The 26,183-nt window shown below is 29.2% G+C and overlaps 1 protein-coding gene and 1 long non-coding RNA gene across 3 annotated transcripts in view; one reads left to right on the plus strand and one right to left on the minus strand.

Moving 5' to 3' along the window:
* The window catches only part of LOC122712373 (somatostatin receptor type 2-like), a 66,504-nt gene that overhangs the window by 16,633 nt on the left and 23,688 nt on the right, over positions 1–26,183 (minus strand). The window lies entirely within an intron of this gene.
* LOC122712374 lies at positions 9,543–10,322 on the plus strand. Its single transcript, XR_006346328.1, has 3 exons — positions 9,543–9,818; positions 9,914–9,951; positions 10,029–10,322. It is a non-coding gene; the product is annotated as an uncharacterized LOC122712374 (long non-coding RNA).

Here is a 26,183-nt window from a genome sequence, read left to right on the forward strand (position 1 = left end):
TATATTCCTCGCTGTATCGTCTATTCTATGAATATTTTATCGCGTTCTCTTACAATTAATTCTACGCGTCGCACAAAACGGAGTGTAGAAATAAAACAGGTTGAAACGTATCGAACGACAAATCGCCGATATTTGTCCTCCCCTGGAATGCGTCTGAAATAACAAGGGGCGTCTATCTGGACAACGAGACGCGAATACCGTTTTTGTTTAAACATTGAAATTGGAAATACGCGGACAGAAAGATAAACTCGTGTGTACGTTGAAAAACGTCTGCTCTCGAGGCGGATAACGATAATTCTAAACGAAACGGGGATCCGGATTGGCCGGCGAGCGAAAATACCGGGAATAAAACGAAAAAGGAGAACGATCATCGCCGTGGATGGAGATTTGTCGACGAAAAATTGGCAGCCAAATGATTCTCGTGATTGGTCGAGTGGATTCAACTCGAATCAGTTTTGTCTCCGGATTGATAACCTAACAGCATCCAACTATGAACCATGGCACGTTTCGATGCAGTTTGTGCGATTTTTTGTAATCGAAGCCTCGATTTATGAAGTTTCGAATGGACAAAGAAGGATTATAAAGAAGTTCTATGATGTTTTACACGTTCTATGATGACACGTTTTAATATTGTTTGTATTTGTGAAATTGAAATCGTCGATGTGATTTGATACATACTTGTTGTGGATTATTTTCACGCGAGAAATGTTTGAAAACCGATGATTTTTGACATTGTGCGATGAAAGGATTTGAATTATTACAATTTAAATGAGAAATATTCAAAATTTTTATTTCGAATATTTTATTATAGAAGAAATTAATATTGAATATCGATATTAGGATTAATTTATTTGTCTATATTGTCTATAATTAATTGTTTATATAATATATATTGTATATAATATTATATTGTATAATAATATTATATATTTGTTGAAGATTAGATAATGAGCAATAAGGACTAGTGCAAATTAGCATATTGATGATTCGAAAAATAAAGATTTTCAATGTAGTGAGAATGTTTGAATATAGAGAGAATTTTTAATTTTTCATCATCTGGTGCAAATCTCTTAGGAATAACAATCTCAAATGAGAAAAATGAAAAAAAAAAAAGAATATGCATATGCAAAAATAAAAATTGAGAATGCATGTGTATAGAAGTTAAAACTTGATTGAGAGTTACTCGAGAGACGAGATTCACTCATGAAAAAAAGTTCTTTTTCACTCATGAAAAAAAGTTGAATGAGAGAACAACTTTTAAAAGTACCATGTCGTTATCTATTATCTTATTTCTCGTCATACGTAGTTTTATTTAAAAATCTATTCTCGAGTAAAATTTTCTGTCTATAATCCAAGATAGCTGCAATACAGACAAAGTTTCTTTAAATAAAAATGAAGATGAATAAGAAATAATAAAACAAAAAATTTCGATTAATGATCACAGATGTTAAGCTTCTCTTATTAATCAAATTTGATTGAAAATCGTAAAATTAAGGAAATATATTTCAAGAAATTTTTTTTAAGAAAATTTCTAAATTATAAATATGTCTGATAATTCCTCAAGTTCTTTAAATCGTTTCACCAGATTTTTCCAAAATAATAAATTCGTTTTCAATAGACTGTTACAATAGAAAATGTTTTAGATCCTTTAAAATCTCTTTTTTGCTCTTTTATCATTGATATGCATTCTACAAAATCTTGAATCACAAATACATTATTATTAAAAAACATCTAACAGAAGATGGATCAGATTTTTTATTAAAAATATTTTAAATATAATTTTTTTGTATAACGAATAATCTTTTCTAAAATATATTATACGATGATCGTAATATAATATTTCAACGAAATGTACCTGAAACTTTCCAATTCAATCTACCCGCGAAGAGTTTATTTTCTACGCTTCGATCGATCGACGAATGCTGATCAAACAATTCATGGATGAATAATTTGTGCGTAAACGTTTCTGACTGGTGGCTGTTTGCAAATTATGACATTATTTTTGCTCGAATTTCATGAGAAATGGCTATTATTATTTAACCACTCGAAAAAGACGCATACATACATGCATACACACGCACACACGCACACACGTCACACACACGTGCACGCACTGCACGAACATACACATACGCCTCGCATCGCACGAATACACGCACACGCCACGCATCGCATGAACACACGCAGATACATATAGGGAGAGAGTAGAGTTCCATCATAAATGTGCCCTATATATTCGAGAATAAATAACACGATTAAATAAATTATCAAAATATAAAAGGATTTATATAAATGTCTTTGTGCGGAATTATTTGTTTTTATAATATAAATTTTCCTGCTATTTTCGAACGATATGAGCTTTCGTTATGCCAATTTTATATTATTTGTTTATTTTTTTTTTTTATAAATCTATACTTTCTTTTATGAATATTGATATTAAAAAATTTTTTAAATATTATTAAGGTTATTAAAGTTATTATATTAAGAGCATTTTTTATTTAAATAAAAATCATATATTAAATTTTGTAATTAAAATTCCAAAAATAAATTATTTCCTCATATATATATTTTATTCATAATTTTATTCTCTGATTCAGAGAATTGTTAATATTTTTCTCTAACTATGATTTATAAATGGAGAATTGAAAATTTATTTAAGTGATATAATCTGATCGAAAGAAAATAGAATTATATTATAATTTCACATTATTTGAAGTTATTTAATAAAAGTTATTTTAATATATTAATTAAAACCAAATTAAAATCAATCCAATACTGAAATTAAATAAAAAGATACGAAAAAAATTATACTTTTTTAAAATATAAATTTTATTAAATAATTCACTTATATCATTATATTTCTCAGCCAATATTTAAATTAATTTATTAATTTGTGAAATAAATTTAAAAAAATCAAATTTAACTTTTTTATTTATCCAATTTATCTTAAATTTTTTCATCTAAATCAAAATAAATTAAAATGATTTTATTTTCTTAAAACTAATTTTTATCAATATTCATCCAAAAGTTCTAAATTATCTTGTATAAATATAAAATTTTGTTAGATTAGTAGCTTTTTTTAATAATTTTGCGAAATCAATTAATATCCAAATACTTATAAATAGGAATATACATCGATAAAAGTTATAACAGATAAAAGTTTCTACAAGATAACAGAGTGCCAGGTAATCTGCAAGTTAAACAAGACGAGAAATGGAAGTTGACGGGAGCAGATTGAAAACACGCTTTCGAGCCTTTTAATGTCCGTCAGCTAAGATAAAATGCATTGCTTTAGCGTTGTAATTAAGCAAGAAACTCATTCGATGTATTAATTAAATTGAAAGAAAAAGCGAAAACGCGGACAAAATCGTGCTAATCATACTCAGTTACCATGGAATGGAAACAGACCATTGCTGATAGAAATAAATCTTATCAATATAATATTAATATTAGAATTAATATTAAAATTATTCTTTAAGAGAAAATTTTCATTTCTTAACTTTAACTTTTAATTCGATGAAACGTATTAATCATTTCTCAATGTACCTACCTGGATAATCTGGATTTAATGAATTTCCATGACCGTTAAAAATAATTTATGCAGTGAAAATATCACCTTTTACACTAAACTGATATTTTAAGAAAGGAAAAATATTCCCAATTATTTTAAGTATTTTAATATTTTAAGTCTTTAATATGCATATTTTACAATATGCAGAATTTTTAATATTATTCCACTTTTGATTTTAATAATCAAATTTAAAACATAAAATATTTATTCATAGATTATTCACGTTGATTTTTGTTTAAACTTTTTAAAATTTCACAAAATAATTAAAAATAAAAAGAAATAAAATTTAAAATAATTTTAAATAAATTTTAGAATAATTTTTAACACTTTATTCTCATGCATTGTCGGTTCAAAGATTAAAAGTTATCCAATAAAATTTTTATCAATTTTAAATTGATGAAACGTTAAATAAACTATATTTGCCTCAATCTACGTTTATTTGTCGTATTTTAACATTAATCTTACTTTAATATTACAATTACATCCTACAATATTTATATATATAATATTTCTAATCTCACTCGCACTTTTTGATTGTCTTCCATGATATCCTTCTATCTATATTTTCTTCATCGTTTTTATAATCATAAACGGTTACATTTCTTTTGTATAATAATAATTTCAAAATTTGATTGGTTACTTTACAAACAAAATTAAACTGAATTCAACCTATCATATTTCTCGATTCATATATTCGTTCGTTTTCCATGTATATCTCACTCATCATATGTTCCTACAATCACGAACAGTTACATTTCTTTTGTATAATAATAATTTCGAAATTTGATTGATTGCATTACAAACAAAATTATACTAAATTTAGCCTATCATATTTCTCAATTCATATATTCGTTTGTTTTTCTATGTATATCTCACTCATCATACGTTCCTAATCACGAACGGTTATATTTCTTTTGTATAATAATAACTTCAAAATTTGATTGGTCACATTATACATGAAACAAAATTAAGCTAAGCCTATTATATTTCTCGATTCATGTACTCGTTCGTTCTTTTATATATATCTCACTCATCATATGTTCCTAGAATTGTGAATAGTTTTATTTCTTTTATATAATATTAATTTCAAAATTTGATTGATCACATTATAAATAAAATTAAACTAAATCTAGCCTATCATATTTCTCAATCCATATACTCGCTTGTTCTTCCATGTATATCTCACTCATCATACGTTCCTATAATCACGAATGGTTACATTTCTTTTGTATAATAATAATTTCGAAATTTGATTGGTCGAAATTTGATTATACATGAAACAAAATTAAGCTAAGCTTATCATATTTCTCGATTCATGTACTTGTTCATTCTTTTATGTATATCTCACTCATCATACGTTCCTAAAATTATGAATACTTTTATTTCTTTTGTATAATAATAATTTCAAAATTTGATTGATCACATTATAAATAAAATTAAACTAAATCTAGTCTATATATCATATTTCTCAAACCATATACTCGCTTGTTCTTCCATGTATATCTCACTCATCATACGTTCCTATAATCACGAACGGTTATATTTCTTTTGTATAATAATAATTTCGAAATTTGATTGGTCAAAATTTGATTATACATGAAACAAAATTAAGCTAAGCCTATCATATTTCTCGATTCATGTACTCGTTCGTTCTTTTATGTATATCTCACTCATCATACGTTCCTAAAATTATGAATAATTTTATTTCTTTTGTAATAATTTTTTTTTTTGTAATAATAATAATTTCAAAATTTGATTGATCACATTATAAATAAAATTAAACTAAATCTAGTCTATATATCATATTTCTCGATTCATATATTCGTTCGTTTTCCATATATATCTCACTCATCATACGTTCCCATAATCACGAACAGTTACATTTCTTTTGTATAATAATAATTTCGAAATTTGATTAGTCGCATTACAAACAAAATTAAACTAAATTTAACCTATCATATTTCTCGATTCATATATTCGTTCGTTTTCTATGTATATTTCACTCATCATAAGTTCCTACAATCATGACAGTTTTATTCACTTTATCGCTACAATAATAATTTCAAAATTTAGTTGTGCAGTGACATATGAAACAAAATCAAGATAAATCCCATATTTCAATATAAATAATAATACAAGAAGTATATGTGCATCATGAAATTTGAATAAAGTTTAAGTGTCCCGCTAAATTTGTATTATTCTCTGATGACGTCATACGATTCGTCAAAAATGATCAGTCTATGCCTGTTTTTAATTTCGTTTTTAAATTAATTTGTTAACGAATTTGAAAGTGCAAATTTATTTCAAAGAGAATCTTTACTGCTATCTTCTCTTTGACTCGTGCCATGAATGAATCATCAAAATCATTGTCAAGTTTTGCATTGTGTTGCAACAATTCTGCTGCTTTGCAGAGGCGTTGCACGTGTTGCTGTGTAACAAGCTCGTTTCTCGATAAATTTTCCGACGAGAGTCTACAGACGACCCTTTGCACAACGTATTGCGTTACTCAGATTACATGTGGACCTGATAAATAAACCATACATTGCGCATCATCCTTGAAAACCCTTTTCATCTACGAATTTAGCAAAGGTAATTTCATTTTATCCTTTAGAAATTAATTTATATGCAATAATTTATATGCAATTTTAATGCAAACTAATGATAAAGATTTGAAAATTTCCTTTATTGCTTTTTCTTCTAACTTTTTGATGAGATTGAGTTCAATAGTATAAATTGAATTTTTCATAGTAACTTTCTTTTCGTGAAAGTTTTTTGTTATGTTAAATTGTTCAAGTATTATTTAAATTGTTCTAATATTGAAAAGTTTTTAAATTATGAAAAGAATTACTTATCAAATTTTAGAAAAATATTCGTTGGAAATTTTACTTAAATTTTTTAGAGTATGGAAAAATTTACCATTATTAAAATTTAACATTTTTCGTATACATTTCGTATTTTTCAAATTATAAAATTTAACTTTTAATGAAATCTTCTCTATTATATAATAGAGTGTTATAGTTGTGCTAAATTTTCGAATATGAATTACTACTAAAATGATAACCAAGTTGTAGCCAGTGTATGAATTTCATTTTCTTACGTTCAGTTTCGAGCGAACAACTTTAACTATTCTCAAGTTGTTTACGAACAATTCTAATCAATGGCTATAATATTATCTACCACAACTATAATTCAGTTATTTGATTCGAGGAATTTCATTTCATCATTTAATATTTCTCTTTTCTTAAATCAATGAAATTTACATTCTGAAAAATCTTTTTATAGTTACATTACAGTTCTTGCATATTATCAAAATTTTATGCGTATTTTTGATTGATTATACAATAGCGTGTCTTTTTATTAACTTTGCAACTAATTGAGTTTGACAAAATTGCGATGTAATGAAATGATTAATCAACAGGCATGACTCGACTACTTTGATATCTCAAACAATGTGGAACATTGCAGACTAGGATTGACGTTAATACCATGATTTCCCGTCAAAGCATCTCTCCGACTAAATCGTCTATCTGCAGCTTCGTGGTTGTTTGAATCCTTTATATTCTATATTGATTGACAATGATTGAACGTAAACCTATTATTAACTATTATGGGTAACTATAATCATCAATACTATAAAATTCAAAAGTATTAAATTTATACTAATGGTTTTTCAAAAAAATGATTCTATTACAAATTTTTATTCGAATAGCAAAATTAATGAAAAGATTTAATAGCATTTCAGATAAAAAATATAGAAACAATTTTTATTAATCAAAACAAATTTTTATTAATCAATCTTTTTCAATGATTTATAATTTAATCACGATACGTGACAATTCGAACGAATTGATTAATAATATTTTTGAGTTTAACTTTTGCTAAATCATGCTCTCGGTGTTAATTAATTAATAATAACAAATGAACTGTCTCGTGATTTGATACCCGTAAATCTTATAAAATTAATGCATTCGATTCTCATTTAATGGCTTGATATTCTACTTTGAATATTTTAAACGAGATTTTACTATATTAATATTATTTTTGCAATTCTATTAATTATTTTCGAATTATTGAATTCTGCATTTAAATTTTAGACTAAATCTTTTTAATATTTGAATTTTAAATAACATTCATGATTATTTTTCTTTTATTTTCTATCATATATAAATTCTAATTTTATTTTTTCCATATATAATTCTATACCATAATAAATTTTGTATTTTTATTATTCGTTCTTAAATTATTTGTAATATTTTCGTCTCTTTATTTCGATCATAGTTTTAAATTCTAAAAATATCAAATATAGAGCTTTCGAAAAATATTATATTATATTTAAACTTATAGGATATTTATATTCCTTGTTTTTAACAAATATAACTTTAAATTTTAAAAAACCTTTTATATTATGGATTCTAGATTTTTTTTTTTTTTTTGCTTCAGAAATAAAGTTTTTAATATTTAAAAATTCTTGGATCTATATTTGGATTTAAAAGATTTATTTTTTCTTTTTTTTTTTGATTTTAACAATTGTAGCTTTCAAGAAACATTATTAATTCAGAAGCATTAAAAATATAAAGTTTTTCAATATTTAATGAATTTTAAATTTGAATTTATACAATATTTTTTTTCTCTTCTTTTTCTTAAATTTTTAAAGCAAAGCTATCGGTAACCAAGAATATTCTCAGTCTTCGAACTTAAACTTTTCCTTCTTATCTTTCACTTCCAACAATTACACATTTAAATCTTAAGATCGTTGAGAAGTTTGTGCTTGCAAAATCTAATGAATTCTAAACTCCAAGCTTTTATTCTTTATTCTATCCAACATTATCTAATATTGAATTCTAAGATCTTTAAATCTTCAAATCATATTATTATTACTTAAATTTTTAATTGATTTTATTTGATCTTTAATAAAGAAAAAGTAAAATTATATCATGAATCATATAAACTCGAAATGTTTTTATGCTTTGTTGTGCCATTGAAATTAATTTCTAATAAATATAATTTTTCCTTCCTTTTCCATTTTCAAAATAATGTTAAAAAAATATATAAGGAGAACAGTAATTTTTAACAATATTAAATTTTGGTTGATCGTCAGATGTCTAATTTCCATTATAAAAATATATTATTCAAATTTAATAACTTTCATCGATCTAGTTCATCACGATATACCAATAAAACGCTTTCAAAAGTTCCATATCAAGCTTGTGATTAATAAAGCAGCATTAATGCGATTAAAAGGATAACAAAGTTCGCAGCGACGAATGAAATTTTCGATTATAACGCGATTATCTACATCGTTCTAAGTTCAGTTCTCACAACTGAACCGCGAAATTATTGATTCATTGATTTTTTTACTATATTTTCTATGTCTCTATGTGAAAAAAAAAAATAATTCGATCGCCATGAAAAAATTGAATAAACGACATGCACGGAAAAAAACAATATCTTCATTTTCCTTATATATCGATGGCCCTCGAAGCTTGACAATTTCGAAATAAAAATGAAAACTTTTTAAAAACAATTTTCTAACGTGTTTTATAAAACGGATCATTTGCAATAGCATAATCAAAATATTAATTTGATTATCATTAATCTTATAGAATTCACAAGTGGATACGGATGTTTCATTAAAACTGAAGAAAAGAAACTTCGTTGAAAAAACGAAAGTTAATATATCTCAACGGAAATTCTCAACGGAAGTTGAGAACGGAACTACGAAAATGGACGAAACTTTCAACATTTACACTTTAGAGAAATTCACGAAGCGATCTAAACTTTTCGTATCTTTTATCTTGTATTCGAAGCAGACTTTCGGATAGAAATTTCTCAGCAAGCGAACGGAAAGAGAAATGAAGAAGAGACCTCAATCTTTAGAACTTCGAATCGTTTCTCGAGAAGAAACGAGAACTCGATAATCTCGAGAAAAAAAGGATGTTGATTGCTATAATGATCGAATTCTGATTATTTTCAGCGGAACTGGTATTGTGAAACTCGGGATATCCGCTTTAAAAAGTCGCTTGTTTGACGATAAAAAGACGAGATCTCCAAGTTTCGTCGAAAGATCAAAGAACGATTCGTGGGATATCTATGGGGGATATTATATCGATTCTATAAATGATATGTATATTTTCCAACAGATTTAATTACTCCATATTCCTCGTCGTTGATATTCAGAAATAAATTTCGAATAATTAATGTCGAAGAAGGACAGAGTTATTGTGTTCTGTGATCTGATATGTTTTTTGTAAGTTATTTTATATAACAATTTCATTTTCAATTTAGTAATATATAAAATATAATAATATTTAATTTTAATTTAATTTTATTTATTGGATATAGATTACTGGAAAGAAAGAAAAATCCACAGAATTCAACAGGTCAGTATGATAAATATTAATTCTATTATTATTACCTCGCATTTTTCATTCTATTTTTTCTCTCTTCTCTAAAATAGAATTTCCTCGTATCATCACGTTAGTTGGCACAACAACAAGCATTCTAAGGGAATTCTCGATGGAATGGAAAAGGACTATTCATTCGTGAAAATTTCGTATCGAAGCACGATCGAAGCAAGCGATCGACGAGAATTCGAGGAGGAAATAGGTGAATTTCCATGGTAGGCCTTCTACTGTCACTTTGTCGCGATCGAGCCGATCTTCGACCTCATTAAGGATCACATCCGACAGTATTATCGTCGGTGAGGCATAAATGAAGTGTACATTAAGGTGAACGAGAAGATATTGAGCAAGTATTCGAGGTATAGTTCGATCATTGAATAAGAAATAAGCGATGTATCGAACAATTTATTTATGTTATGCTCGAATAATACCAAAAATAAATAATTTGATTCTTTCTTCTTTTTATTTGGATTAATTATTTGGAGGATAATCGAATTAAATAAATCGAATTAAAATAATTGATAAATCGTTAGACGGATGTTAATATATTCATTAAATAAAAAAAAATTAATCGACTTTTATTTTTTAAATTAGGGACCAGTTTAAATTTGTATTGAAGTGAGAAGTAGATATAATGAGTTCCTTTGATATTGAATTCAATGTATGCATTAAGTTTCATCTGTTTTATTTTTTTCATTTTGATTCCATATTCTATTACAATTTATTCTGTCATAAAAGATATCGTAATATCGTAAAGAAAATTATTTATAAAATAAATATAAAATATTTTTTTTTAAAATTAATTTTAAATTTTAAATAAAAGTTGTCCGAATAATCAATGACTCAGATAGGGAAATATTAGGAAACTCGAGATCCTAAATATTTATTCGTCACTATACGAGGTTGAATTTTTTATAAACCACACTCATGAAGATAAAATAAGCGTACATCCTCCAAAGCAAGCGCGAAGTAAAACGTCAAAAATGTATATATCTCAAGGGTAATTTGATTTGCTTCATCTTTTTCTGTCTTTCTTGCTTATCTGTCCTCCTTCTCGAAAATGTATCTCATACGTGGTCACCTACATGCAGTAATGCATTTTCTGATAAGACCAGACCATAGGGAACATTTTAAATTTAATTGAAACGACAATGCTTTCATTTGAAAGTCCTGGAATTGAAAACTTTCAATTTTATCATATATTGCACTTTTAAATAGATATAACTTCATGTGTACAAAACTTTTCTTTAGAAAATTCATGATTTCTGACAAAACGTCCAGCCTTAAAATGGTTTTTCATGCATATCTTTGTTGATGTTATTTTAACAAAAGTAATTTATTCGAGTATAAACAAGATTTACGATATTTTAACTTGTTCACAAAGGATTGTAAAAGGAAGAAATTTCTTCCGAAGGCTGCGTTTGACAGAAGTAAATTCCTCGTAGGTTTCTCCTTTGAGACAGAAAAAAAGAGTCATTGATCGTGGAAGGATATTCACGAAGTGTATTTTTCTTACTTTTGATAAAAACTTCATCATTGATTATTTTTTTTCATTTAATTTTTTTATTGGAATATAGAGAGAGCATGTTATTTTTTTTTCTAAGAATTATGAAGTATATAATAAAGATTTAATCTAATTTAGAATATCTTTCACTTGAAGCTGATTTCATTATCTTAGATCATTTCAGTGATCTTAAATTACTGATTATTAATAAGTCAAAAAAGATTGTTTTCTTTTCGCTCTATTTTTTTTAATTCTTTTTTTTATAGCAAGATTAATCTTATCTATTCAACAGAATTAGATTATCAAACAACCAACAATAGAAAATGTTTCGTCGTAACAAACAATGCTTTCTACGATTTTGCTCTGTATCGCATTAATAAGATGTTGGATCAGTTGCCATTAAGAGAAGGAAAAAAGAGATTTGGAAGCGAAAAAAAGAAAGAACGGTGCCATGATGATAACGAATGATAAATTTAGTGAGGAGGATTTTGCATTCATTCACATGTATCAATAAGATCTTATGAATATGGAACACTGCCTCCATAATCGTTTCGCAACAATGCATTGCAACTATTCAAATGGATCAATTCAGATTTTCTTTGCATTCTGACGAAATACATACAATGGCTATTTAAATAAATGCTTCATTAAATCAATAATGAAGAGGTAATTCGGATGGTATAGATAATTTAAACAGAATTAAACAATTAAAATTAGAATAAGCAAAGTTTGAAGAGTTTCAATTTAAGTTTTCATCATCAATATCATAAAATTATTCCATATATAAAATATTTTCTTTATTAATAGTAAATAATATATCTGAAAATATTATAACAAAGAAGATAATGTGTTAATAAGAAATTTCAAAAGTTAGAAAAGAAATGGAATATTTGATTTTATTCAGAACAAATTTTCTGTTTAATAATAATACTGGAGGGAAAAAGGAATGCAAGAATATCAGAGATATAATAGAAAATCGAATGAAACGAATTCGAAGGAAACGTTTAAAATTCAAGGACCAAAGAGTTCAATTAAATATTAATGACACAACTTTTCCCACAGTTTCGTATTCGTATTCTGATGCACGATATATTAAATCAACTACCGTGAAAGCGTTAACTATATATTTATAACAAAGCAAAAACAGCCAATGAGTTTTTCATTTTCAAGATGACCTCGATCCAACATATCTCCGGACAATAACAAAAATGTTTAATTCAATATCTGTATCTCGTCGAATATTTCCGTGTAATCTCATTTCGACATACATATATGTATGGCATAAATCCTTTCTATTACTTCCTATATATGTATGTTTGAACATTTATCCATCCTTCGTGATTGTTTCTCGTTTTCAAGATTGATTACACGAGCGTCTCATAAGGGAAACAATATGAAAAACATCGTTTCGTTATTAATTGATTGTTACTCGCATGAATAAAAATGGATATATAATATCTGCATTGATCAAATCGATTTTAATGATCGTAGAATTTATTTCGAAAAAAATAATACGATATCCATTTGTAAAATCTATGCATAGAAAGAAAATGAATATCTCTAGTATTATTCTTTGAAAAGTATAAATTTAAAAATCCTCGATCGATCGTCAAGTATTTTGACTTATCGAAAATTATACATGTTTTAAGAGAAAATAAAAATGTAATAGCTATTCATAAGAAGAAGATGAATATCTCTGATATTCTTCCTTAAAAATCAAATCAATAGAGATCGAAGTTTCAGGAAAATTTCTATAGAAATACGTGCAATCGATGCTATTGCATAGTTTCCGAAGAGAGAAAATAATATTTCGTTTAAATATGTTCCACGTGCAATGAATATAATATTGAGAGAGATTTGTCTGTAATATAAAAATTAACCTCCATCGGATTGAATTTTCGTTGAAATTTCGAAATTCATCTGGTTTCTCGTTAATGAATATGATAAATACGGTACACTGGAGATATAATGATACATCGGGGAAATCCGAATAAAAATTCTGATTTAACGATTTAACGAATAAACGTAATCGGAAATCGCGCATATTGCGATCGATGAGAAATATAATAAATGGATATATACCGAGGTCAATTCCTCGCTGGAAATAAATGCGTATGATTCCATTATTAACGCATTGCGATTGTTTTAGATATTTTAATGCGAATAATTGTAATAATCAGTATTTGGTTGGAACTGATATATAAAAATTAAATAAATAAAAATTAAGAATATTTCTTATTCTATTTTATAATTTTAATTTATTCTTTTTGACTTAATTCTTGAACGATAGTTCAGAACAACAATGCTAAATTCTGATATAAATTCGTCTTCGATTATATTTTATTATGTCAATGCAATTTTAACATAATCGTAACATAATCGTATTAAAAAAGCTACTATTTAACAAGTACAAGAATAACGTTCCATTTATTCTCAGTAAGTTCATATCGAAATTAATTAAAAAAGGTAGCTCTCTTTTGTCGCGTAAATTTAATTATATCCGAATTTCTCAAAATGCAAGTCAAAATCTCGTACACAAAAATTTTTAATCACAGATTGTGATTAAATTGACAGAAAAAAATTTCACAAAACACGAAAATTATTAAACACGAACAAATTTTATTTATAAATAATTATTTTCAATTTCAGTAAATTCTAACGATCGCGTAATCATCAAGGATTTTTTTCAAACGTTTTAATTTGTAACACGAGTATTATCTTTATACCAAAATTCGAATGTTTTACACACCAGTTAATTTCTGTAGTACTAATATTATACATCATACCAACTATTATAATATTATACATTAGAGTTTTATTTATTGAAAAATTCATGCTTTACCTTTCAATTAAATGAATTATGATTAATGATGTTAGCAGACATATTTCATCGCTAGATTACGGATTTTCATTTCATTTCATTTATGAAAAATTTAAATTTACAAAAATCTGCACGAATAACGTAATAATATACAAAAACGTATAAAAAAATTACCGATCTCGTGCATTCATGCATATCTTATAATGCATCATCGAAAACCAAAACCAATTCGCAAAATAAAATTATTTACTAACCTCATCCTTCTCGCAAACCAACTTATTGAACCAATAAAATTCCCAATAAGTCAGCGTTCGATTCCTAATAAATTCGAGAAGTCCGTCCATCGATCTGCCGTGTCGTTATTTTTTCGCCAACGATAGAAATATTTTAGGAACGAAATATAACCGCGGTGTTGTTCGACACGCTCTCGAAAGCGGCTCCTTAAGAACTGTGGCAAAACACTAGAGTTCTATTTATCCATCGCGGACACTCGTTTCGGGACATGATAAATATTCCAAGGAATAACAATATTACCTTGTAATTATTTCGACAGATATAAACATAACCCGTGTGTTTATCTCTCTTTTCGTTATATACAGTATACTCGAAAGTTATTATATTTGAAAGTGAAGATACGGAAAACGAAATAAAAGATTGTTCGAGCGAAACTTTCGAAACTCGGAGTTTCGAAGAGAGAAAGAGAGGTGAATCGAAGATGAAGAGGGTGTACGCTTATTCTGGATATTTCTTTTATTTTGGAAATTCGTTCCGATTTCCGGGTCACCGAGATCTTTCGAGAAGAGAGTGGAAAGTTGATGTTGGCCTCTGAAAAACGAGCAAGATCCATAAAACGTTCGACGTTTAAAACGTCGGGGTTCCTGAGAGATGAATTGAACTCTCTTAGGCTGCCCTACGATTGTAAAAAGATTCTCGGAATTGGATTTACCGAAATCTCGGATTCGGGCATCTTTCGGTCGACTCGAACGATTTGAAATGCATATCTCTGAATCCGATTAAGATCCCTTCTAAGGATCGTCCTTAATTATCCATCTTTTATCCACGATAGCCAACGTTCTCGCAAATTAAATCGCGATCGCGAAAATGGAGATGAAACGAAAATCGGCGTGGATTTTGTAACATTGGAAATAGAACATTTGTGTTTTGTGTTCGAAAAGGAGATAATTTTTTGACCAATGTCAGATATGAAACACATAGAAGCTGATCGATTCCTTTGAAGCCAATCATTTGAATTCTGATGTAATTAAGTTAGTTATAAATTATTACTATTAAATTAGAAAGTTGATTTGTTTGGTTTTTCAATAATTTATATGGTATAATTTAATTTCTGTGTTCAATTATATATGCAATTGAAGAGGTTCAATTTAAACCATAAAGAAATCAAACTGATTAACTTCAATGTTTAATTCTTGACTTAATTATGCGTTTTAACTGTGAAATTATTCGAAATTATTAGAAATGATTAATCTGTTTTGGCTTTTAAGCAATTTCATATAGCAATCACGAATGAATTTAGTATTTTAACTTGTGTACTTGATTCTCGTATCGTATATGTAATTCAATTTTCAAATTTCAGGTCCATACATTTTCCAGGTCAATGAAGGGATGTTATTTTAATAACAACACGTAATTTCACATCGCATGGAGATATTATTATTTATTATTTATGATCGTAATATTATTATTTACGAATTATACTTACGACTCCGCGGCATTTTTATGGCGATACTATAAAAATGACACGGGCTGATTCTTGAAACAAGCCGACTTTCGTCTCGCCGATCCGGCTCTTCGAATAATTGGCAATAAACCCAGTTCTACAGAAACGGAGAAACTTATATCGAGTTTGATACACGTGGATCAGTTGATAAGTTTCATCACGTGTTTCTTTGCCTCTCTTTACGATTATTTTTTTCATTTAATTCGTTAGAGATTGATGTGTTTGATAAAATTGCATTTATCGTATTTGATATTCATTTCTTGTCATCTTGCAAAGGAAAGATAGACAGAGTGAACATAATAAATTTACTTATTCCTTTATTAATCATAATTACATTTTTAAAAAAAATCTAAGAATAAAAATACTAGAAAATAGTCAATGCCACGAATAAATTTTTTCAATGAAATTTTCTTTGCGATTATCTGGAACTAATCTGTATGCAAGAGAATAATGAAAAGATAGAAGGAGCGAAAAATAGAAAAAATAAAAAACCGAGAGAATCTTCCCTTAATAACGTAATACGTTAAATTGATCGCTTTATCTCTGCACGACGCGACGTCAAATCACGTGTTACGTAAAAAAAAGTCTCCCTTTTTTTTTTTCATCACAGACATTGTCGTCTGTAACTTTCTTGAAATCTCGATAATCCATTATTCTTTGCGCGCTGTCTCTCCATTAGCAGCAAATACAATAACAAAAACTCGATTCTTTTTGACCTTCTTTTCTTGTTAAACTTTATAAATGAGATCTCTTTTTATCAAGTTCGAGAAACTTGACAGGTACTCTGTTCTTAGAAGAGCGATGGAGTTTCATAAAGATGGAAATTGCTATCTTCAAAGCGCGAGTCTTTATGATATTTCTACCAGGCAGTGGAAAAACGAATGGTAGAAGCGAAATTAGCTGCCAACCTTAAAAATTCTTCTACATTCTTCTATCTTTGATCTACAGTTGCTAATAAACATCTTTGTATATTTTAAGAAATAGTTATTTTAAAATTAATTATATGTCGCTATATGACAATTTATTTATCAACGCACAAAACAATATTAAATAATTATATTTATATTATTATTATTTAATATTATTTTATTGTATGCAGCTCTGTTTCCTATGAATTATTACTTTTATTGACGGTGAAAAAGAATTAACTTGGAAATACTGGTTCACCAAGAAAGTAAGAAAGACTAAACTACTTTTAATTAGAGGCAAAGAATCAAATGATCAAAGAACCGCGAATTCTACGTTTCCTTTCCTACATTTTATTTCTCTGACCATCTCAATTCCATTACAATGGAACCAATTAACACAAAGCACCACTCGCTATGAAATATCCAACCAAGACGAAATAATTACCCAAGCGAATCAATCTTATTGTTAATGAAAAACTCGTTAGTCATAAATCATTCCTATCGCAACATACCAATAAATTCACGAGATTCTTGATTCGATTTATCACTGATCCATTTCTTCTTCGTCGTGCCTCCTCGTATCTCGTCCATTCGTGAAAAATTCTCTCCTTTTTTTTTTCTCTCTCTGTTGAAAAAGTCTACGACAATTACGAAGATTACGTAATCCCGGAAAATCAAGCGTCGAAACCGTGACGGATGTATTTTCCGACCGATCAACGTTCTTTCGACACGATCGAGTTCTTTGCCTCGATCGCTCCATCCGATATGCAAATGCGTGGACGATTAATGGCGGTCGGCCAACATTTCTTCGCGATGTATACGAGATAATGCTCGTTGCTGATTTTCCGCCGGATAATCGGCGAATTTTATGCTGTTTAAATCCGTGAAACAAAAAAAATTTATACACTCGAAAGCACAGTAGACAGGTTGTGAAATATATTTTAAGTTAGATTTAAAAAAATTGTTATAGATTGTAATAATGTTAGGATCTCGATCATCGCGAAGAATTGAATATTGGAAATATATCGAAATATTCTGAATCGTGACAATTACGAGGATAGATTAAGAGATTCTTAACGATCGACAATTTATTATTTAATTATTAATATTGATAACTGATAAAACAAGTTATTAAAAAAATTGTTTAGAATTAATCAAAATATTATTTCATCTTCATTTATTTGGAATACTCTCCATAACGAAGTCAATTGTCCTCGCATAATTTCCACTTCTTGCATATTCGGAATATAAAATATTTCTCCAAACTCTAATGAGAAAATCCGGAACTGGAGACGAAAAATAAGGGATAAGTTGGGGGATCTGTCGAGGGAAAATATGGATCGTTAAAAACTTCTCGATTTCAACGAATCAGTTTAGCCAACTTTCAACGAATCTTCGAACTCGTTTGTAATATTGAATCGAGAATTTAATAACTCCAATAAGACGTCTCTATTCGCGTCGAGGTATAACATTGTATCCCATCGTTGACCCATCGAGATTCGTGATTTCATGGAATCCAACGCGATGGCTTTATATTCTGTCAACGTAAAACGAGACTGATACGATTTTTAATCCATCATTCCTCGCTTCGTTTCGTGGTAACGAATGAAACACGCCGGTGTTTTATAGGGGACAACACCAGGGGAAATTCGACGAATTGGATACGTGACAGAGAGAGAGAAAGAGAGAAAGAGTTGGGGATAGGATGTTTGATAAAATTGCTGTCACGCGAATTCTCATTTTTCCTTGTCACCTGACTATTATTTCGAGCGAAATATTTAGAAATATCGTTAATGGTTATATTAATAATATTTATTTGTTTATTCGGCATCTCGATGTTAAATGGAGGGAAGGATATGGAAAAGGATTGTTATTTTATGATATTTGTTCAATCGTGTTTAAATTGTTTGAACGACGATGAGAAAAATTGGACGAATTGTGGTGGAATTTCTTTGTTCTTTGTTAAGTTTTTGTTCTTTTGTTCCGTGGTCGAATGTATTAATAAATTTGTTTGCTTTTTCGATTTTATGATTATTATTTAACGTTCGATTCGTTTAATTTGTGCAAATGATGGGAAGAAGATTGGACGAATTGTGGTGGAATTCTTTTGTTCTTCTTAATTACGTATTGATTGTATCGGTGTGAATATATTAATTTATTCGTTTGTTATCCTTTGTTCGAGTAAAATTAACGATTGTATATGATCGTTTTATAATTCGTTTTAAAACGTAAATCGTAAGATCAACGTAATATGGAATAACGTTGGAATATTTGAATTTGATAGGATTGCTCGAAATGCAAACCACTTGAAAATTATTATTTTCATTCTTCATTTTCAACAAATGTAATATGCAACAATAATTTCGGAGAAAATTAAAATATCATTATTGCATAGCATAATAATAATTTAATACTCTTTTAATTTCGAAAACTTAATACTTCTTCTTATATAAAAAGATAATCGTACAATTTTTATTTATACATTTTCAATACTTTCTCTCTTTTCCATCAGCCTTTTTTTCTTCTTTTTTATAATATATCTCTACATTTATTTATCTACTTAACAAAAGTAATACTTTTCATATTACAATTGTCAATATCAAAGAATTTCAAAAAAATAACAGCAAAATATTTTCAATAGCTTCTCCTTCGTCCATCGCCATCCTTCTTTCCCACTATTTATTCTTATATTTAATAAAAATACATAAATTCATCTCTCGCGATTATCGAAAATCTATAGAAAAGCTCTTGTTACGTTCTTTTCATTCCTCTCATAACGTAACCCACCATGGAGCCGAATAGCGGTCGCGCTAATTGCCAGGCGCTAATACATGTTTCAAAAATGACACGATGAACCCAATTAAACTTACCCCTAACTCTGATGAACACGTATCGAATGGGGGATTAACGATACGACAAAAGCAGGAAAATCGAATAGAACCGGGTAAGGCGATTAGAGCCACGATGAAATTTTCGATATAATATCTTATCGAGTTTCCACGCTCGTTACAGCGTTTAATGCTTGTCAATTACACGAAGGCCTCGTTAAACGATTACGCTTTTGTCATGGTCCAGTTAAAAGCGGATGCGTTTCGTAAAATTTCGAAAAAAACAGCTGCGAAATGGCCGACCTGAATACTCGAACGTGATAATGATCGATGATACACGCTGTCAACATCGTTTCACAATCGACTCGTGAAACTTTGATGTTCTTTCTTTCGTAGAAAATCGATCGATTAAACCGATCTTTGAATCGAGAAAATCGAACGAAATATAAATTGAGAACTGATTCACGATGGAATCGAGTGGTAAAAAGAAGTGATTTTTGAAAAAACTTTTAAACTGATATATTTGATAAAACGTTTTTAAAATTATACGAATTTTTTCTACTTGAATAATTATAAAATGGGGAAGGATATTCAAAAAGCGATTTAAACAAAAGTTAAATTTATGGAAAGAAATTTTTTGATCCAATACTTGTCTAACTCCAAAGTGGAATAAATCAAAATTTTTGTCAGTTCAATAAACAATTGTTGAGATGATTTTATAAAAATCAGCGAATACACGAATCATCTTTCTTTTCTCATCTTAATAACTTTTTAGAAATTGCAATAAATTCATTGTCGTTTCGTTGCGATAATTTGGAATTTACCCGCATCTGTTCTAAAATCTACAACCGTTTACAAGTGAATCATTCACGATAAACGTCATAGATAAATTCAAAGCGCAAATAGACAATCGATAATAACAAATATTTCTAGTGACTAATGATAAGCAGGCGATGGCCATCACGATTTTCTCTCTCGAACAGATGTTAGTTAAAAATAGAGCCACCATGTTTCGCATTAATACGTTATCGCGTAATAAATGTAATAATTTAATGTACGCCAACATGGCGTCGAATGTTTGTTGCTCCATTATTCATTGGGAAATGGATGAAAATCAACGATCGTTGTTCAACGTTATCGTTTCGGCGTGATCCATCTTTGCTTGCTTAATATTAATGCAACTGTGGCACGTTTACACGATTAGCATTTAGACAATGTTATCCCCACAGGGTAATTACATTTTTCTGACATAAATTTTAAAAAATAATTCTTATCGAATGTTTTCGTTATTCCATTTTTTTTTTGTCTTATCGATTTGTTAACTCCCTGTGTCAATCTGATTTCAATTCCAGTTTACTTTTTACCCTCCGCGTCGTTTAGATCGTGTAACATGCACTCTTCCAACAGTTCAACTTCCTCTCAACGTGTCGTTACCACGCCACACAAACGCAATAATGTTCCTATATACGAAAGCGAGAGAAAGTTCCACGATAGATGGTTTCTCTGAACTTCAAGCATTTCCACTCTCGCAAACGGTCATTCGACTTTGCAACCCCCGAATAAATTCCTGACAATTCGTGACACGTTTTAAATGTTGCTTGAAAAAATTTCTTCACGTTCACGTATGAGAAAATTATTGATAAATCTTGAATGATCAGATGAAAGACATCGTTAAATTAATTGATGAACGTATTAAAAATTGTATCTTATAGAATCTTTGTGACTAATTTTTTATAAACTTAACTTCAATATAATTAAAAAATTATCGAGGAGAAATTTAAAAAAATTTAAAGAATATTTGAATTGCAGATGTAAAAAATCTCAGCATCAATTTTTGACTTCGATAAGAAATTAAAATTCGTTAAAATCCTTTTCTCCTCCAAAAAATCCATAAAATCTAGTTAACGCATTAATCATCTACAACCTAAAAAGAAAACGTTTGAAATAGAAGAAAAATTAAATGGAATTTAAAAAACTGGAATGTGAATAAAACAAAAAAAACTTCGCGAAAGATGCGCAATCGAAACAAAGATACGGGAAAAGGGATGAATTTTTCAACAATCAGGGAGAGTTAAATTAGAATTTGTAAGATAAATCACCCTGCAAAAAGTGCGGTCAGCGCACAAATAAAGGTGAGAAAACAGGATGAAACAAATATCGCTCTGTTTTTGAGGGCAAATATAGGGGTAGCGCAGTCATCGATTGGTTATCGATAATATGTATATGTCTCTCTATTTGCCCAATATTTGGCGTCTTTGTGGCGGTGACAGATCGTGTGCTCGCCACAGATTGAACCTTCTCGGCGTGACGCGAATTACAAAGGGTAGCCGCGTGGAAGAGGGTGGCTGGAAAATGCCGCCATTTCTAAATGCTTTGTTTCGAACAAAGCAAATATCAAACTCTCTCGTGCGTGTCACCATTCCACTCACCTTTTTTTTTTGTTTCTTTCGTTTTTATTTCACAATTAATTAATTGGATTCCCGATTAATCGATGCGCGAAGAGATTAATACAATCAGAAAAAACATAATCGTCTGTTGATGCTATTCGTCTTATCTGTTTCTTATCTGTTTATCATCGATGTTACTTTTGCAAAAGTGAAAATGAATAAAAAATAAATGGATATATTGTGGAGGATAAGAACATACGCAAGGAGAATAAACAGGATAGCTTAGTTTCAGGGTTCATTTTGGGGATAGATCGTATGAAACTACCCTCTTAACCACAACTCCACGTAGAATTTCGTTCTAGTAAAACTAATAATATAGGAAAAAGAATCTAGTAGTGGTAGTGCGTTTTTTTTCTCGTTTTCGTTCGTGATTATTCTTCTCCAACCCTCAAAGGTTGTAACGAAACTAATAAACGCAGGAGGAAAACAAAAAAAAAAATAATTGACTGGTGCTGTATTTTCATTCGTGACTTTCTCCTCCAATGAAAATGAAACGTTGTAATGAAATTAATACGAACGTAGGAGGGAAAAGTAATCGATTAATGACACTATAATTTTCTCGTGAATTCTCTCGATAAGTCAAGGATATTAAACAAAGTTATAAATTAAAGATCTGAATATATTATGAACAAAGAAAAATATATATCATTTCTTGAAAATTCTATCATTGTACGTATTACTTAATTTTATTTAATTCGATGCCTATATTATATTCCTTTAATAGTTAATCGATTCTGAGAAAGCGAGGGGATATATATATATAATGGCTCTCTCTTCAAGACGAGAAACAGGTTGCACGTTTCCGTGACGAGACATCTTGTTGACTCCTCGTGGAATTTCGAATTTCGAGCGTTGTGACGAAACTAATGGACGAACACCTTTATACGTGGCAACTTCTCTGAAAACGGGTGTTGGGGATGAAACGTGGCGTAAAGTCAGTCAACGCCGCATCAAAGTGCGAACACGGTTGCCTTTATCGGCCATCCGACGGTTAATTCCACCTACGACTTTGGCCTTCGGCCTTGCGTTTCGATTGGCCACACCCAGAAAGGACCTGTTGATGTCGATATGCCAGAACCCGCCCTATTTCCGCGACTGTCAACGTGAAAATCTTCCATTTTCACGAACTTGATGGACGTGTGTTGTGCCTAGAGGTGAAGGGAAGCGATGGGTTATGTCTTAATGGATCGAACGTTTCTTGGAATTGTTTATTCTTATATGCTATTGTATTTATTGCGATCGATATGTGATAGACTTTGGCAAAGTAGAGTGTCAATTTTCTGTAAAATATTCTTATTCGAATATTTTTATTTTATTCGAAGAAGATTGTTGTATTACGAATTCTTTCTTTCTTTTTTTTCTTTTGGTAGTCAATTTTCTGTAAAATATTCTTATTCGAATATTTTTATTTTATTCGAAGAAGATTGTTGTATTACGAATTCTTTCTTTCTTTTTTTTCTTTTGGTAGCTTGGAAAGATTAGAAGAAGAAGAAAAAATTTTATTATTCTACCATTTTTGTAAATGATTAATCCTATTAATCTAAGATTTGCAATTAAACAAAGTATATTAAAAAAAAAACAAGTACAAAACGTAATGGATGTTTCCATTACCTCAGCCACGCCTACGGGTAAAGATAACGAACAACTACGGGAAAGAAAAACGAAACAAAAAGCATCCTTATAATTTTCCAGAATATTTCCAATATATTTTAAATCTACCGCCACTGATTGATATAAAATAATTAAATAATTAATTTGATTATTTCGTTCAAAAGTATCTCGATTAACAATGTCCAACAATTAATTAATTAATTTTCACATTATTTATTTCATATATTCTACCGTTTAAATTTAAATTTTTTTGAAGATTTACACATTTGTAAAAAAATTCATATTTGCCAATGCGTAATCAAAGGCAAGTTCAATATGTTATATACGGGTATATAACTACTTCTCGATCAACATGCTATATCAAGGCTTTCGTAATCAAACTTTCGACTACACGAATAGTTTGCACGAAATGGATATCGATGTTTGACAGTTTCGGTCGAGATTAAATGGTTCTTGGCCACTTTTCGCATCGGTGGATACGCGTGGAATAACGAAAGGGATGAGAACAGAATTCATTCGTATTCTGCGTTTGCCGATAGTTCTCAATTCGAGTCGCGTCACCGGTTGCCGGGGTTAATTTAACCGGAGGGTTAATTCGCGTTACCCTGTAATTACGTTACCCGAGCGAAAGAGATGCGAAAGCTTGCTAAGATAAAGAGCATGGATGGAAAAGTTCGTTTAATTGCGATTCCAGTTTCAAAGAACGTTCAATCATTCGTACAATCGTCCCCGAGTTTTTATGACTTTTCTTATTTATGTACAGTCCTTTTCGGTCGTGGTATTATCCTCTGTTTGACAAGAAATAAAAATTTCATTCGATGAATATATGGCTTACACGTAGATCTTATTAAACATTATCTTTGAATTTGATATGAAGGTAATAAAATATCTCAAATTAAATTTCTGTAGAAGTTAAAATCGTGTAAAGAAATATGTAGAACGCGCGAAATATTTCTTTGAATTCGAAATGTCTGTAAGTATGCAATTGTAAACGTGAAAAAAATAAGAATTTCGATCATTTTGCTTACAAAATGAAAAAAATTATAAACTCTACAATACAATAATACAAAGTATTTGCAAAAATCGAAATATTTATGAAAAAAACTAATTTCGTGTTTCAAAAATTAATAAAAATTTTTTAATAAAAAAAGTGTAAATTGTATCGCATTCTCAGTAGTAGAGGTCGTTGTTAACTCGGCCGTATTCCATGCCACCAAGACCATTCTGCGCCCCTGTTTAATAGCTTTCGCCGTGCCATTTCTTGCTCTTATTCTTTCACTATATTTGTCTTCCGTCGTATATAAAGAAACGTTGTAGGGATTGTAGAAAAGGGACAAAAGGGAAAACCGAATATAAATTACAAACAACGTCTGAAAGAGAGAACTCTTGGTTTAAGTATTTTCAAAGTTGAACTGTTCGTCCTTTTGTCTCATATTAATCTCGTTTTACTTTTATCTCGAGAGTGATAACTTAATATTCGTTATTTTCTTTGTGTCGAGATAAATTTGATGTAAAAATGCGTTCTCTTTACAAAGAAGAAAATCCTTTAAAAACCATCAACTTGTAGTTTTCTGCATATTTTTCATCTTTTTAATAAATAAGATAATCATAAAAGTCTTCACATTGTGCAAATTCAACTAAGTAATATTATCTAATATTAATACTGTTTCGTAGGAGCAGTAAAATTTTTTTAATTATCTGAACACTAAATTTACTTTTAATTTTAATATTTTTCAAGTGGTACGAGATAAAGCAAAACTTCAAACATATAAATTATTCAGATTTTAATTCTCTATTGTTCCTTCTTCTAAAAAAAAAATATTCCAATTATATTCAAAACATAAAAAAGAAAAAAAAAAAGAAAAATTTCGAATCCAAAGAGAAATTGTCTCAAGTATAACCCATCTTCTGCTTTACATATACACAAGATCTTCAGATTTCACGCATAAATTTCCCTGTAAGACAATATACCACTAGATTTTACGACTGATCGTAAATATCCATTCTCAAAAACAAAACAAAAAGACAAAAAGAAGAAAAGAAAAATGCCGTAGCCTCACTTTGTCAAAGTTTTGCGCGATAAAAGAAAAAAGTAAAAAGATTTCACGAACCTCGATGTATAAATTTGAAAAAACGGGCATATTTAATCTTTCTAACCCGGTTCCACTCTCGCGCTACTCGAAACCTCTCCATCCACATAATTTTCTCGCTAGATTCATAGCGGTACAGATTCATAGATCCACAGCTCCGGATCGTTATTTTCGGTACGCGAACTTTCTTACAATGGTTACGTGACACCGTCGACAACGACGTTCTGGTGGAAATCCTGTTATCTGAAAATGGCAGTGTAGACC

The sequence above is a fragment of the Apis laboriosa genome, unplaced genomic scaffold (genome assembly GCF_014066325.1).
Source record: "Apis laboriosa isolate Shangri-la unplaced genomic scaffold, ASM1406632v1 scaffold1_cov151, whole genome shotgun sequence".
NCBI lineage: Eukaryota > Metazoa > Arthropoda > Insecta > Hymenoptera > Apidae > Apis > Apis laboriosa.